The sequence below is a fragment of the Papilio machaon genome, chromosome 18 (genome assembly GCF_912999745.1).
Source record: "Papilio machaon chromosome 18, ilPapMach1.1, whole genome shotgun sequence".
NCBI lineage: Eukaryota > Metazoa > Arthropoda > Insecta > Lepidoptera > Papilionidae > Papilio > Papilio machaon.
In genome coordinates, this window is record NC_060003.1 from 1,122,557 (window position 1) to 1,135,684 (window position 13,128).

At 39.8% G+C, this 13,128-nt stretch overlaps 18 non-coding genes across 18 annotated transcripts; all 18 read left to right on the top strand.

Annotated features, from left to right (window-relative positions):
* Positions 1-3,021: 3,021 nt before the first annotated feature.
* On the top strand, positions 3,022-3,140 carry LOC123722002. Its single transcript, XR_006756381.1, has one exon. It is a non-coding gene; the product is annotated as a 5S ribosomal RNA (ribosomal RNA).
* Positions 3,141-7,927: 4,787 nt separating this feature from the next.
* Positions 7,928-8,046, top strand: LOC123721982. The gene has a single exon (XR_006756361.1). It is a non-coding gene; the product is annotated as a 5S ribosomal RNA (ribosomal RNA).
* A 63-nt stretch (positions 8,047-8,109) lies between these two features.
* On the top strand, positions 8,110-8,228 carry LOC123721984. The gene has a single exon (XR_006756363.1). It is a non-coding gene; the product is annotated as a 5S ribosomal RNA (ribosomal RNA).
* A 63-nt stretch (positions 8,229-8,291) lies between these two features.
* Positions 8,292-8,410, top strand: LOC123721989. Its single transcript, XR_006756368.1, has one exon. It is a non-coding gene; the product is annotated as a 5S ribosomal RNA (ribosomal RNA).
* A 62-nt stretch (positions 8,411-8,472) lies between these two features.
* LOC123722013 lies at positions 8,473-8,591 on the top strand. Its single transcript, XR_006756392.1, has one exon. It is a non-coding gene; the product is annotated as a 5S ribosomal RNA (ribosomal RNA).
* A 62-nt stretch (positions 8,592-8,653) lies between these two features.
* Positions 8,654-8,772, top strand: LOC123722024. Its single transcript, XR_006756403.1, has one exon. It is a non-coding gene; the product is annotated as a 5S ribosomal RNA (ribosomal RNA).
* Positions 8,773-8,835: 63 nt separating this feature from the next.
* On the top strand, positions 8,836-8,954 carry LOC123721985. Its single transcript, XR_006756364.1, has one exon. It is a non-coding gene; the product is annotated as a 5S ribosomal RNA (ribosomal RNA).
* A 63-nt stretch (positions 8,955-9,017) lies between these two features.
* Positions 9,018-9,136, top strand: LOC123721986. Its single transcript, XR_006756365.1, has one exon. It is a non-coding gene; the product is annotated as a 5S ribosomal RNA (ribosomal RNA).
* Positions 9,137-9,200: 64 nt separating this feature from the next.
* On the top strand, positions 9,201-9,319 carry LOC123721980. Its single transcript, XR_006756359.1, has one exon. It is a non-coding gene; the product is annotated as a 5S ribosomal RNA (ribosomal RNA).
* A 61-nt stretch (positions 9,320-9,380) lies between these two features.
* On the top strand, positions 9,381-9,499 carry LOC123722035. The gene has a single exon (XR_006756414.1). It is a non-coding gene; the product is annotated as a 5S ribosomal RNA (ribosomal RNA).
* A 62-nt stretch (positions 9,500-9,561) lies between these two features.
* On the top strand, positions 9,562-9,680 carry LOC123721961. Its single transcript, XR_006756340.1, has one exon. It is a non-coding gene; the product is annotated as a 5S ribosomal RNA (ribosomal RNA).
* Positions 9,681-9,743: 63 nt separating this feature from the next.
* Positions 9,744-9,862, top strand: LOC123721972. Its single transcript, XR_006756351.1, has one exon. It is a non-coding gene; the product is annotated as a 5S ribosomal RNA (ribosomal RNA).
* Positions 9,863-9,923: 61 nt separating this feature from the next.
* Positions 9,924-10,042, top strand: LOC123721983. The gene has a single exon (XR_006756362.1). It is a non-coding gene; the product is annotated as a 5S ribosomal RNA (ribosomal RNA).
* A 63-nt stretch (positions 10,043-10,105) lies between these two features.
* LOC123721992 lies at positions 10,106-10,224 on the top strand. Its single transcript, XR_006756371.1, has one exon. It is a non-coding gene; the product is annotated as a 5S ribosomal RNA (ribosomal RNA).
* Positions 10,225-10,288: 64 nt separating this feature from the next.
* On the top strand, positions 10,289-10,407 carry LOC123721981. Its single transcript, XR_006756360.1, has one exon. It is a non-coding gene; the product is annotated as a 5S ribosomal RNA (ribosomal RNA).
* Positions 10,408-10,468: 61 nt separating this feature from the next.
* On the top strand, positions 10,469-10,587 carry LOC123721996. Its single transcript, XR_006756375.1, has one exon. It is a non-coding gene; the product is annotated as a 5S ribosomal RNA (ribosomal RNA).
* A 62-nt stretch (positions 10,588-10,649) lies between these two features.
* On the top strand, positions 10,650-10,768 carry LOC123721977. Its single transcript, XR_006756356.1, has one exon. It is a non-coding gene; the product is annotated as a 5S ribosomal RNA (ribosomal RNA).
* A 63-nt stretch (positions 10,769-10,831) lies between these two features.
* Positions 10,832-10,950, top strand: LOC123721976. The gene has a single exon (XR_006756355.1). It is a non-coding gene; the product is annotated as a 5S ribosomal RNA (ribosomal RNA).
* Positions 10,951-13,128: the final 2,178 nt, after the last annotated feature.

Sequence of the window (13,128 nt, forward strand, 5' to 3'; positions counted from 1 at the left end):
CGCGTTTCGTCTGATGAGTGTGGTGCCGGAGGCCTAGTTTTAGTCCTCTTTCCCTTCCCACCCTTTTCTTATAAGGAAAGGATGGGAAGGGGAGGTGGATTTGATGGAGGAGGAGATGCGTAGGAAGGTTAAATATTCTTCTTCTTCTTCGTCGATTGAGGGTAGGCAACGCATCTGCAATTGCGAATGTCTATGGGCATCGGTCGCTTCGCCATTTCGGCGAATTCATGTAGCCGCATGCTCGTTTGCCACCTTGTAATATAAAAAAATAGGCGATTAACTCCGATTATTTTATTATACCATAGTGGAGCTAGTCTCACTTAAAGCCCTAGGGCTTACTTAAAAAGATGCGTACAAATAAATGCAAAGCACATGTAGGTACGTGCATCTTTTTCAGTAAAGAGATTCCCTTTGTGGCCCGTGATAGCCTTTGAAGTGGCACCATTTTCGACAGCGGGACAAACGATACATTGTAGTTCATGCTCTTATCTAAAAACGCCGTTTGTGACGTAGCCTTATCTTTTTGGACTTTTATAACTTTTACGTCTGGATTCACTTTTTAAGCAAAACCGTATTTTAAATACTTGGGAATGGGCAAGGACTCTTGAAATTTCATTTTTTACTTCGTCTCTATTCCGACGAAATTTTTTTGCTATACTTATTGTTTGGTACTTGATTCGAGCATAATAGTGTCTAAGAGGTCAGAGCCTGCTTCGCGATGTCTGAAGTTCAGACATTGCACTTTATTGTTTTACTTTGTACAAATATGAATCATAAGAATAAAGAAGAAGTTATTTTCTTTAAATATTTTTGGCACCTTATTTAGTTGGAGAGCGAATAAACATTTTGTTGAAAAATAATTTTGTACTGTTTAAGAGGTAAATAACTTTAATGTCAATTTCATAAAAATTAAGTTATTGTTGGTACAGTCAGCTTCATAAATATAGTGGCAGTCAAGATATCCTAATATATAGGAACACCTAAGGTGATCAATTATATAAGTACAACCAAAGTTATCAAATTAATTGACGCATCCACTCTGCTCAAAAACACCGGAGCGTTCACATCGTCATATATATGAGTACATTCAAAGTGCTCATAATTATAATTACAGACATAGCGTCAATAGTAACGAAGCATCGAAAGTATGCAAAAATATCGTAACATTTGACAAAATTGAACTCTATCTCTATTTACTTAAGATACACTTTGAAATATACTACTTCTGTTAAATTCATTTGACATTTTATATCAAACATTTTTTTGCTATTTACTTCAAGTTTACGTCCCGCATGACAGATAGGTACGAGATAGATAAGCAATATCAAATTTTAATTTGTCACCATATATGCCAGTTTGGCCTTACGGTTTAACTGCTCGCTGTAATACGCAGTTTTGGCGATTCGAATCCCACACTTATTTTTACATTTTTAAGGTTTTTAATTTTATTATCAAAGCGTTATATAAAATTGAACTTTTTCGCAACAATTATTGGTTACTATTCGACATCTTTAAAAATTAAGGAACCACAATATTCCTTGTCCCTTTTTTAACCGAGACGTCATTAGCATGTTTTTTTTATTGTTCACGTTTATTATTGTAAGTTTCGTCATTAAATTCCGCGCGGACTAAGTCACTGGCGACATCGAATACGTGTAATAAATCTATGCTTGGAAAATTCTACTGCAACCGGACTGAAGATACCTAGCAGGAAGAGAAAAATATTTTGATACAAATTGTCAATTAATTAACAGAAGTTGTATAGATGGCCGAACCTAATCGTTATTAATTTTATTTAAATATTTAATACCCCAAAAATAAAAATTTAAAATTGTTTTTGTTAAGTAAAAAACATATTCTAAGTAAATTACTAGATTTTTCCTTTTCATTAAAAATAAATCAAGCTCTATACATATATTGATAATATTGAAAAATAAAAACCTTGTAAGCCTGGGATTCGAACCATTAAACTTACGTACTGCGGCGAAAATAGTAAAACACTGAAACTAGCACATATTGTGACAGAATAAAATTTGATATTGCTTACTAGCTTTTACCCGCGACTTCGTCCGCGCGGAATAAAAAAAATGCTCACAAGATAAAAAGTTCCTATGTCCATCTCCTAGTTCTAAGCTACCTCCCCATCAATTTTCAGCTAAATCAGTTCGACCGAACTTGAGTTATAAAAAGTGTAACTAACACGACTTTCTTTTATATATATAGATAGGTAGATTAGGTATCTGTCATGTATCGTAAATTTATAAATTTTAAGCGTTATAATAATAAGAAGAAAAATGTTGGGTTGTCCGATAAGTTCGTGCCCATTTTTAAGGGAAATTTTAAAGGCCCTTAAGTTTTGGCATACGTCTTTTAAATTATATTTGTTCGATTTTATAGCAAAAAGTCTTATGTATTTCGGCAAAAATTAAGTCAATCAGTTTTTATAAAACTGATAGAAAAGAACGAATTGTGTCCTACCATTTGTCAAAATATGGCTGAAGTTAAGCTTTTCATTATGTATGTGTTATGTAAACATGTCATATGTTTTCAATAATTGTACCTATAATATATTCGGGTCTATTCTAAGATACCTATTGAAAATCGGAACGAACTTATTGGACAACCTATTATGTTGATACAAAGCGTCAAATGAATTTAACAGAAGTAGTATATTTCAAAGTGTATCTTAAGTAAATAGAGATAGAGTTCAATTTTGTCAAATGTTACGATATTTTTGCATACTTTCGATGCTTCGTTACTATTGACGCTATGTCTGTAACTATAATTATGAGCACTTTGAATGTACTCATATATATGACGATGTGAACGCTCCGGTGTTTTTGAGCAGAGTGGATGCTTCAATTAATTTGATAACTTTGGTTGTACTTATATAATTGATCACCTTAGGTGTTCCTATATATTTGGATATCTTGACTGCCACTATATTTATGAAGCTGACTGTACCTGAGAAATTCAAATTACAACACTTACTTAAAGTGCACAAAATATAATAATAATGTCGCCAACGTCCATACCACGTTGAATACACCGGTTCTCGTCCGATCACCGAAGTTAAGCAACGTCGGGCGTGGTCAGTACTTGGATGGGTGACCGCCTGGGAACACCGCGTGATGTTGGCTTTTTTTTTAATGTGTGGCGGACATACACACACGAACACTCACACACACACGCACGCACACAGATACCCACACACATTCATTAATTTCTTACATAAAAAATAAAAAAAAAAACAATTACTAATTTTGTATTTACAATTACAAAAAAATTATAACTTTTTATTCTATATATTTTATTTGAAATATCAATAAAAAATAATAAGTAAATAACGATTCTAACGCCCTCTAGCCGACGCATTGAAAACGCTTCGCGTGAAGTTTGCATTAATTACCTGTCGTTGCGTCGGCTCAGGGGCATTCCAAAAAATCACACAGTCACGGCCATCTTTTGCGACAGTAAAAATCCCATACTGGTGACCCCTTAAAGTGAATACGTGAATTGATTTAAGAAAAAAATGATAAGCGACGGTGAACAGGAAATAGATTACGACGCGCGAGTGACGAAGCGGCGAGTGCGCGTGCCCATTGTGTCGGACGACAATTCAGACATTTGTCGTATAGGCGTAAGAATGCCGCCATTTTGGCCAGAGAAGCCATTATTATGGTTTAGTCAAATCGAAAGTCAATTTTGCATATCGAAAATAACCGATGATGATATAAAATTTCATTTCTTAATCACAAATCTGGACCGGAGATATATAAGTGACATCGAGGATTTAATAACATCACCTCCAACGACCGGCAAGTATGAAAAATTGAAAAGTGAAATTATTAAACGGCTTTCCATTTCAAAAGAGAAAAAATTAAAACAACTACTACAGGCCGAGGAGATGGGCGATCGCAAACCATCTCAGTTCCTGCGACATCTACAGCATCTCGCGGGCCCCAATATACCGGAAGATTTTCTTAGATCATTGTGGACTGGTCGACTCCCAAGTAATCTGCAGACTATCGTCGTGTCGCAAATGAGTATGCCCCTTAGCGAAATAGCTGACTTGGCAGATCGAGTACACGACATCGTCCCAGCTTCACCCGTGGTTGCAGCCGCATCATCTTCACAAACCAGGTTAGAACAAACCATTGAGGACATGGCGCGACAAATGTCAGAACTGAAGATGCAGGTCAGTACTATTAATTCGAAAATTGACGAGCGCTCTCGGCCACGTCATAAAGTTAGGTCACGTGAGCGGAGCCGTACGCCATCGAGAAGATCACAGTCGTCCTACAGAAAGTTTCCTACCTGTTGGTATCACTCCAGGTTCGGCAGCCAGGCTAGACAATGCATTCAGCCTTGCGATTACAAGTCGGGAAACGCACCGGGCAGTCTGTAATGGCGACGGATGACTGTCCCACATTAACTACTGGTCGCCTATTTGTAATTGATAGCAGATCGAAAGTGCAATTCTTAGTGGACACAGGAAGTGACCTATGCGTTTTCCCCCGATCTGCACTCAAACAACAACGTGATAAATCTGATTATGTACTGTGTGCAGCTAATGGTTCTATTATTCATACGTATGGTTATGTACAACTTAATTTAAATTTAGGTCTACGTAGAGATTTCATGTGGCGATTTACTGTTGCTGACGTCACAAAAGCTATCATTGGTGTTGATTTCTTGTCACATTTTAATTTAATTGTTGATGTTAGAAATAAGAGATTAATAGATACTACAACAAAATTGTCAACGTTAGGTGTTTCTGAAAAATTATGTAGCCTAATATCTAGTGTAAAGGTCATGACTGGTGATTCAATTTTTTTCAAATTACTAGCTAATTTCCCAGAACTTACACGGCCAGCAGGCACCCATCGCACACCAACACATAAGACAGTTCATCACATACGTACCACACCAGGTCCACCGGTTTCCTGCACACCACGCAGACTTCCCCCAGAGAAGCTGAAGATCGCCAAGGCAGAATTCCAGGTAATGTTAGCTAATGGTATTGCTCGTCCATCCGAGTCAGCCTGGTCGTCACCACTACACCTCGCTCCGAAAAAGGATAATGGTTGGCGACCATGCGGCGATTATCGCTTGCTTAATGCGAGAACGATCCCGGATAGGTATCCTTTACGCCATATACACGATTTTGCCCATAGTTTATTCGGTTGTAAAATTTTCTCAACTATAGACCTAGTAAAGGCATATAATCAGATACCAGTATTTGAACAGGACATTCCCAAATGTGCTATAACCACACCATTTGGACTTTTTGAGTTTCCTTATATGAATTTTGGTCTTCGAAACGCTGGAGCCACCTTTCAGAGATTCGTTGATGAGTTGACACGTGGTCTAGATTTTTGTTTCCCATATCTCGACGACTTTCTCGTATTTTCGCATGATGAGACAGAGCACAAAGAACACCTTCGCCTCCTATTTAACAGGATGAAGGATTATGGCGTGCTGATCAACACTGCAAAGTGCGTTTTTGGAGCATCAGAGGTAACATTTCTAGGCTACTCCATCAACCAGCACGGCACGAAGCCCCTGGAAGGCAAAGTTCAAGCCATGAAAGATTTCCCCCTTCCTACAAATGCAAGGCAGCTTAGAAGGTTCCTGGGCATGATAAACTTTTATAGAAGGTTTATCCCCCACGCAGCCAAAATCCAAGCTCCCCTGAATGCATTGCTTAAAGGTTCAGTCAAAGCGTCACAGACAATACACATGGACAAAAACTCATTAAAAGCTTTCCAAGACTGTAAAGATAGCCTTTCTAATGCAGCCCTGTTAGCTCATCCAGACCCTACAGCAAAGTTAGGTCTTATCACTGATGCTTCGGATCTTGCTATTGCTGGTGTCTTACAGCAACTCGTAGATGGTAGTTGGCAACCTCTTGCCTTTTTCTCTCGTAAATTGAGCCCATCACAAACGAAATACTCACCATACGATAGAGAGCTTCTTGCTATTTATGAGAGTATTAAGTATTTTAGACATTGGCTAGAAGCAACACCGTTTACTATCTTCACAGATCATAAACCACTGTGTTTTGCATTCAGTGAAAGGAAGGCCAACTGCAGTCCACGACAATATAGGCATCTGAATTTTATTTCCCAGTTCTCGACCGATATTCAACACATCTCCGGAAAAGATAATGTCGTTGCTGACGCACTTTCCCGAATCGAGGAGGTTGAGGAGATAGTAAGACCCGTGGACCTCGAAGTGATTGCTAAAGCTCAGGACTCCGATTCTGAATTAGCAACATTTCTAGAACAAGAAAGTTCCCTGCATATTAAGAAATTAAATATACCTGGAAGTCGATTGCAGCTGTACTGCGATGTCAGCACAAAGACTCCCAGGCCTCTAGTACCCAGATCCTTACGCAAGCAAGTATTCGATAGCTTACACTCTCTTAGCCATCCCGGCGCTATCACAAGCGCGAAGCTTGTTGCTGACCGTTTCGTCTGGCCATTGATGAGAAAAGATTGTCGCGAATGGTCTAGGGCGTGTTTGTCATGTCAGCGCGCAAAGGTAAATCGACACGTTATGTCGCCTTTAGGCACACATGATTTACCTTCAGCGAGATTCAAATACGTTCATTTAGACCTTATCGGACCATTACCTCCATCAGCTGAGTTCCGTTACTGCTTGACAGCCGTCGATCGCTTCACGCGATGGTGCGAAGCTGTTCCCTTAACGGACATCACTGCAGAAACAGTGGCCAAAGCATTTTTGTCGTCATGGATAGCGAGATTCGGCTGTCCTACTGATATTGTGACAGACCGTGGTAGGCAATTTGAATCGGCACTTTTCGAACAACTTTCAAAATTCATATCTTGCAAACATCGTAAAACAACCAGCTACCACCCTCAATGTAACGGTCTTATTGAGAGGTTCCACCGGCAGTTAAAAGCAGCTATCATGTGTCACGAGGATAGTAGCTGGGTCGAAAGTTTGCCAATAGTTCTACTGGGTATAAGAAGCTCCTTCAAGGAAGATCTTCAATGTTCTTCCGCTGAACTTGTCTACGGAGAACCAATACGTCTGCCAGGTGAATTTTTTGGTCATAAAGCGGAGAATTGCACTACTGATATAGCAGATTTTACAGCGCGTATTCGTTCTTTTGCTAACAATTTGCAACCCGTACCAACTTCTCATCACAACACGAGCAAAATTTTCGTATTTAAAGATCTTTCAACTTGTTCCCATGTCTTTCTAAGAGAAGACGCGTTAAGAGGCGCTTTACAACCAGCTTACACAGGTCCCCATGAAGTTGTTGAGAAAGGCGAAAAAGTTTATAAGATTAGAGTTAAGGGAAAAGTCTTACGAGTATCAGTAGACCGTTTAAAGCCAGCCTACATACTTGTATCCAACCAAGACCCTGGTTCATCTCCATTACCCATTCCTATTTCAGATGCTGTTCCACAATCTACTCCGACCGCAGTGACTACACGTTCTGGGCGAACAGTCCATTTTCCAGATTATTATCGCCCGTAGACACGGTCTCTGGGGGGGAGTGATGTGGCGGACATACACACACGAACACTCACACACACACGCACGCACACAGATACCCACACACATTCATTAATTTCTTACATAAAAAAAAAAAAAAAAAAACAATTACTAATTTTGTATTTACAATTACAAAAAAATTATAACTTTTTATTCTATATATTTTATTTGAAATATCAATAAAAAATAATAAGTAAATAACGATTCTAACGCCCTCTAGCCGACGCATTGAAAACGCTTCGCGTGAAGTTTGCATTAATTACCTGTCGTTGCGTCGGCTCAGGGGCATTCCAAAAAATCACACAGTCACGGCCATCTTTTGCGACAGTAAAAATCCCATAAATGTGTTTTCATTTTTTCTAATGACCTAGTTTACGTAAATTAAGGTAAAGCAATCGCCAACGTCCACACCACGTTGAATACACCGGTTCTCGTCCGATCACCGAAGTTAAGCAACGTCGGGCGCGGTCAGTACTTGGATGGGTGACCGCCTGGGAACACCGCGTGATGTTGGCTTTTTTTTAATGTGTTTTCATTTTTTCTAATGACCTAGTTTACGTAAATTAAGGTAAAGCAATCGCCAACGTCCACACCACGTTGAATACACCGGTTCTCGTCCGATCACCGAAGTTAAGCAACGTCGGGCGCGGTCAGTACTTGGATGGGTGACCGCCTGGGAACACCGCGTGATGTTGGCTTTTTTTTAATGTGTTTTCATTTTTTCTAATGACCTAGTTTACGTAAATTAAGGTAAAGCAATCGCCAACGTCCACACCACGTTGAATACACCGGTTCTCGTCCGATCACCGAAGTTAAGCAATGTCGGGCGCGGTCAGTACTTGGATGGGTGACCGCCTGGGAACACCGCGTGATGTTGGCTTTTTTTTTGTGTTTTCATTTTTTCTAATGAACCTAGTTTACGTAAAATAAGGTAAAGCAATCGCCAACGTCCATACCACGTTGAATACACCGGTTCTCGTCCGATCACCGAAGTTAAGCAACGTCGGGCGCGGTCAGTACTTGGATGGGTGACCGCCTGGGAACACCGCGTGATGTTGGCTTTTTTTTTGTGTTTTCATTTTTTCTAATGAACCTAGTTTACGTAAAATAAGGTAAAGCAATCGCCAACGTCCATACCACGTTGAATACACCGGTTCTCGTCCGATCACCGAAGTTAAGCAACGTCGGGCGCGGTCAGTACTTGGATGGGTGACCGCCTGGGAACACCGCGTGATGTTGGCTTTTTTTTAATGTGTTTTCATTTTTTCTAATGACCTAGTTTACGTAAATTAAGGTAAAGCAATCGCCAACGTCCACACCACGTTGAATACACCGGTTCTCGTCCGATCACCGAAGTTAAGCAACGTCGGGCGCGGTCAGTACTTGGATGGGTGACCGCCTGGGAACACCGCGTGATGTTGGCTTTTTTTTAATGTGTTTTCATTTTTTCTAATGACCTAGTTTACGTAAATTAAGGTAAAGCAATCGCCAACGTCCATACCACGTTGAATACACCGGTTCTCGTCCGATCACCGAAGTTAAGCAACGTCGGGCGCGGTCAGTACTTGGATGGGTGATCGCCTGGGAACACCGCGTGATGTTGGCTTTTTTTTAATGTGTTTTCATTTTTTCCAATGAACCTAGTTTACGTAAATTAAGGTAAAGCAATCGCCAACGTCCATACCACGTTGAATACACCGGTTCTCGTCCGATCACCGAAGTTAAGCAATGTCGGGCGCGGTCAGTACTTGGATGGGTGACCGCCTGGGAACACCGCGTGATGTTGGCTTTTTTTTGTGTTTTCATTTTTTCTAATGAACCTAGTTTACGTAAAATAAGGTAAAGCAATCGCCAACGTCCATACCACGTTGAATACACCGGTTCTCGTCCGATCACCGAAGTTAAGCAACGTCGGGCGCGGTCAGTACTTGGATGGGTGACCGCCTGGGAACACCGCGTGATGTTGGCTTTTTTTTTGTGTTTTCATTTTTTCTAATGAACCTAGTTTACGTAAAATAAGGTAAAGCAATCGCCAACGTCCATACCACGTTGAATACACCGGTTCTCGTCCGATCACCGAAGTTAAGCAACGTCGGGCGCGGTCAGTACTTGGATGGGTGACCGCCTGGGAACACCGCGTGATGTTGGCTTTTTTTTAATGTGTTTTCATTTTTTCTAATGACCTAGTTTACGTAAATTAAGGTAAAGCAATCGCCAACGTCCATACCACGTTGAATACACCGGTTCTCGTCCGATCACCGAAGTTAAGCAACGTCGGGCGCGGTCAGTACTTGGATGGGTGACCGCCTGGGAACACCGCGTGATGTTGGCTTTTTTTTGTGTTTTCATTTTTTCTAATGAACCTAGTTTACGTAAAATAAGGTAAAGCAATCGCCAACGTCCATACCACGTTGAATACACCGGTTCTCGTCCGATCACCGAAGTTAAGCAACGTCGGGCGCGGTCAGTACTTGGATGGGTGACCGCCTGGGAACACCGCGTGATGTTGGCTTTTTTTTAATGTGTTTTCATTTTTTCTAATTACCTAGTTTACGTAAATTAAGGTAAAGCAATCGCCAACGTCCATACCACGTTGAATACACCGGTTCTCGTCCGATCACCGAAGTTAAGCAACGTCGGGCGCGGTCAGTACTTGGATGGGTGACCGCCTGGGAACACCGCGTGATGTTGGCTTTTTTTTAATGTGTTTTCATTTTTTCCAATGAACCTAGTTTACGTAAATTAAGGTAAAGCAATCGCCAACGTCCATACCACGTTGAATACACCGGTTCTCGTCCGATCACCGAAGTTAAGCAATGTCGGGCGCGGTCAGTACTTGGATGGGTGACCGCCTGGGAACACCGCGTGATGTTGGCTTTTTTTTGTGTTTTCATTTTTTCTAATGAACCTAGTTTACGTAAAATAAGGTAAAGCAATCGCCAACGTCCATACCACGTTGAATACACCGGTTCTCGTCCGATCACCGAAGTTAAGCAACGTCGGGCGCGGTCAGTACTTGGATGGGTGACCGCCTGGGAACACCGCGTGATGTTGGCTTTTTTTTTGTGTTTTCATTTTTTCTAATGAACCTAGTTTACGTAAAATAAGGTAAAGCAATCGCCAACGTCCATACCACGTTGAATACACCGGTTCTCGTCCGATCACCGAAGTTAAGCAACGTCGGGCGCGGTCAGTACTTGGATGGGTGACCGCCTGAGAACACCGCGTGATGTTGGCTTTTTTTTAATGTGTTTTCATTTTTTCTAATGACCTAGTTTACGTAAATTAAGGTAAAGCAATCGCCAACGTCCATACCACGTTGAATACACCGGTTCTCGTCCGATCACCGAAGTTAAGCAACGTCGGGCGCGGTCAGTACTTGGATGGGTGACCGCCTGGGAACACCGCGTGATGTTGGCATTTTCTTACTTTTTGCAAAAGAAGATTTATATACCGATTATAACGCTCATATTACTTATGATTAGTATTTCTTTGATATATAAACGACATTTTGTGTGCTAACATTATCACAGTAAACAAAACCAGTAAAATCTATAAACATTACTAAGCAATGATAAATAAACAAAGGAATAAACGCAGAGGATATGTGTAAAGATATATAATTTGCTCCCTAAACTTCTACCAAACAAAGGACACGTGTCTAAGGAACTAAAATTGTGGTGAAGCATTTGGTAACCCTTGTTTGTTATACAAGACACCAACAAATTACAAACATACTTTAAATATATTTACACAATATTATCCTGTAAGTGTGGTAGGTAAGGGTTGAAATCGCTTGGCATATTATTGATAGTAAATCGTAACTTTAAGCATTGGTGTACGTAATTATAGTATAATGCAATGGCGATGGACTCATGATGGATTACTCCCCGCCTTATGATTTTGTTGAGGAAATCGCTGTTTAGGGTTAGTTACCCTTTGGGAAAGAGATTTTATATTGGATGGTTAAATGCTAATGAAAAATGCTTAGGGGCTTTAGGGTGTTACACGATACTTTGTTAAGATTCTTAATTTCTAAGTCACTATCTTCAATGCAGATTCAGCTATGTATGTAGATTACTCAAAATAGTAAACATTTAAAACAGTAAACACAGTCACCATTGCGTTGTCATTAAGCTATTTTAGATTTTTTTTCCAATGAATTTGTAAGACATTCTTTAATTGAAGAGTCATAGTTTTGTAAATGGAAATTTCATTTCTCTCTACTTTTATGTTATTGATTATCATTTATTCTTCACAAGCTGTCGCCCGCGACTCCGTCTTCGCGGAATTAAAAAAGAACTTAAAAAGTAGCATATGTGTTCTTCCAGAATATGCTTTACATATATGCCAAATTTCATCAAGATCTGTTAAGCTGTTCCGGAGATACCTTCCAACAAATATCCATCCAAACATTCGCATCTATATATATAAAATAAAGTCGTATTAGTTACACTATTTATAACTCAAGAACGGCTGAATCGATTTGACTGAAAATTGGTGGGCAGGTAGCTTCGAACCAGGAAAAGGACATAGGATAATTTTTACCCCGTTTTCTATTTTTTATTCCGCTCGGACGGAGTCGCGGGTAAAAGCTAGTTTATAATATTAGTAAGATAAGTACGTGATTATAAAGATGATGTCTTACGGCATTTATAAAAAAGTAAATTAAAACTTGTGTTTGAAAACAACAATGTTCTAGAACTAGATGTAAAAGTACCAGGCGAGCATGATGACCCAGGCGATCCATTTATCACATTCTTTTTGTCCCGTTCTATTCAATACTTTTTGCGCGCAAGATTAAATTTCGCGCGTCTCGTTCGCTCCAAAACCATTAATACTCTAGCAACAAATATATCGAGACCCATTACGCCTGTAGATCCTTTACAAATGAAGAGTTAACGAGCGAATCACAGAGATCAACGAGACCTGGTCGTGTCAAACCCCATCTTGTGGTAGGATTTTTTTATTTCATTTTAACACGTCTGGTCGGTGTTACGCTGATTATGATTTTTGCGGGCACCGGAATTACTAAGAAGGGAACAATTGATATTTGATATTTTTTAACCACTTTAATCTATTTGTACTTCCTATAAGGTTCGTATTGATTGCATACTTCTGGATTATTTTCATTATCATCATCCCCGCCGTTATAAACTTGGTCGATTCCAAACAATATTCAACACCCTTTAAATAAACTAAAGATGTCCGTATGAACGCAAACAATACAACACAAATTACTGGTAATCATCGCTTCGTAACCACCCAAACAGTTTGTGATTCTGATTCTATTGTACATTATAAACAGATATACAAAATTATAAAAAAAATGTGCACTAGAAAGTGTTTATGAATTTAAGCCTTATTTTAATTGAATTAAGGTTTCAAATAAATTTAACAGATGTACATCATTTTAGTTTAACAAATTCGACAATCAAATGATTGAAATAATAGCCGTTAATATGACCAATTAACGAACGTCTATAATAAGTGGTATATAGTTATCAGAATAGAGGTCTCTGTACGTTGGTCATGTTTTTACAAATGGCGGATCATCACGTGGCGGTCACGTGACCGCGAGGCGTTCGTTGCAGAAGC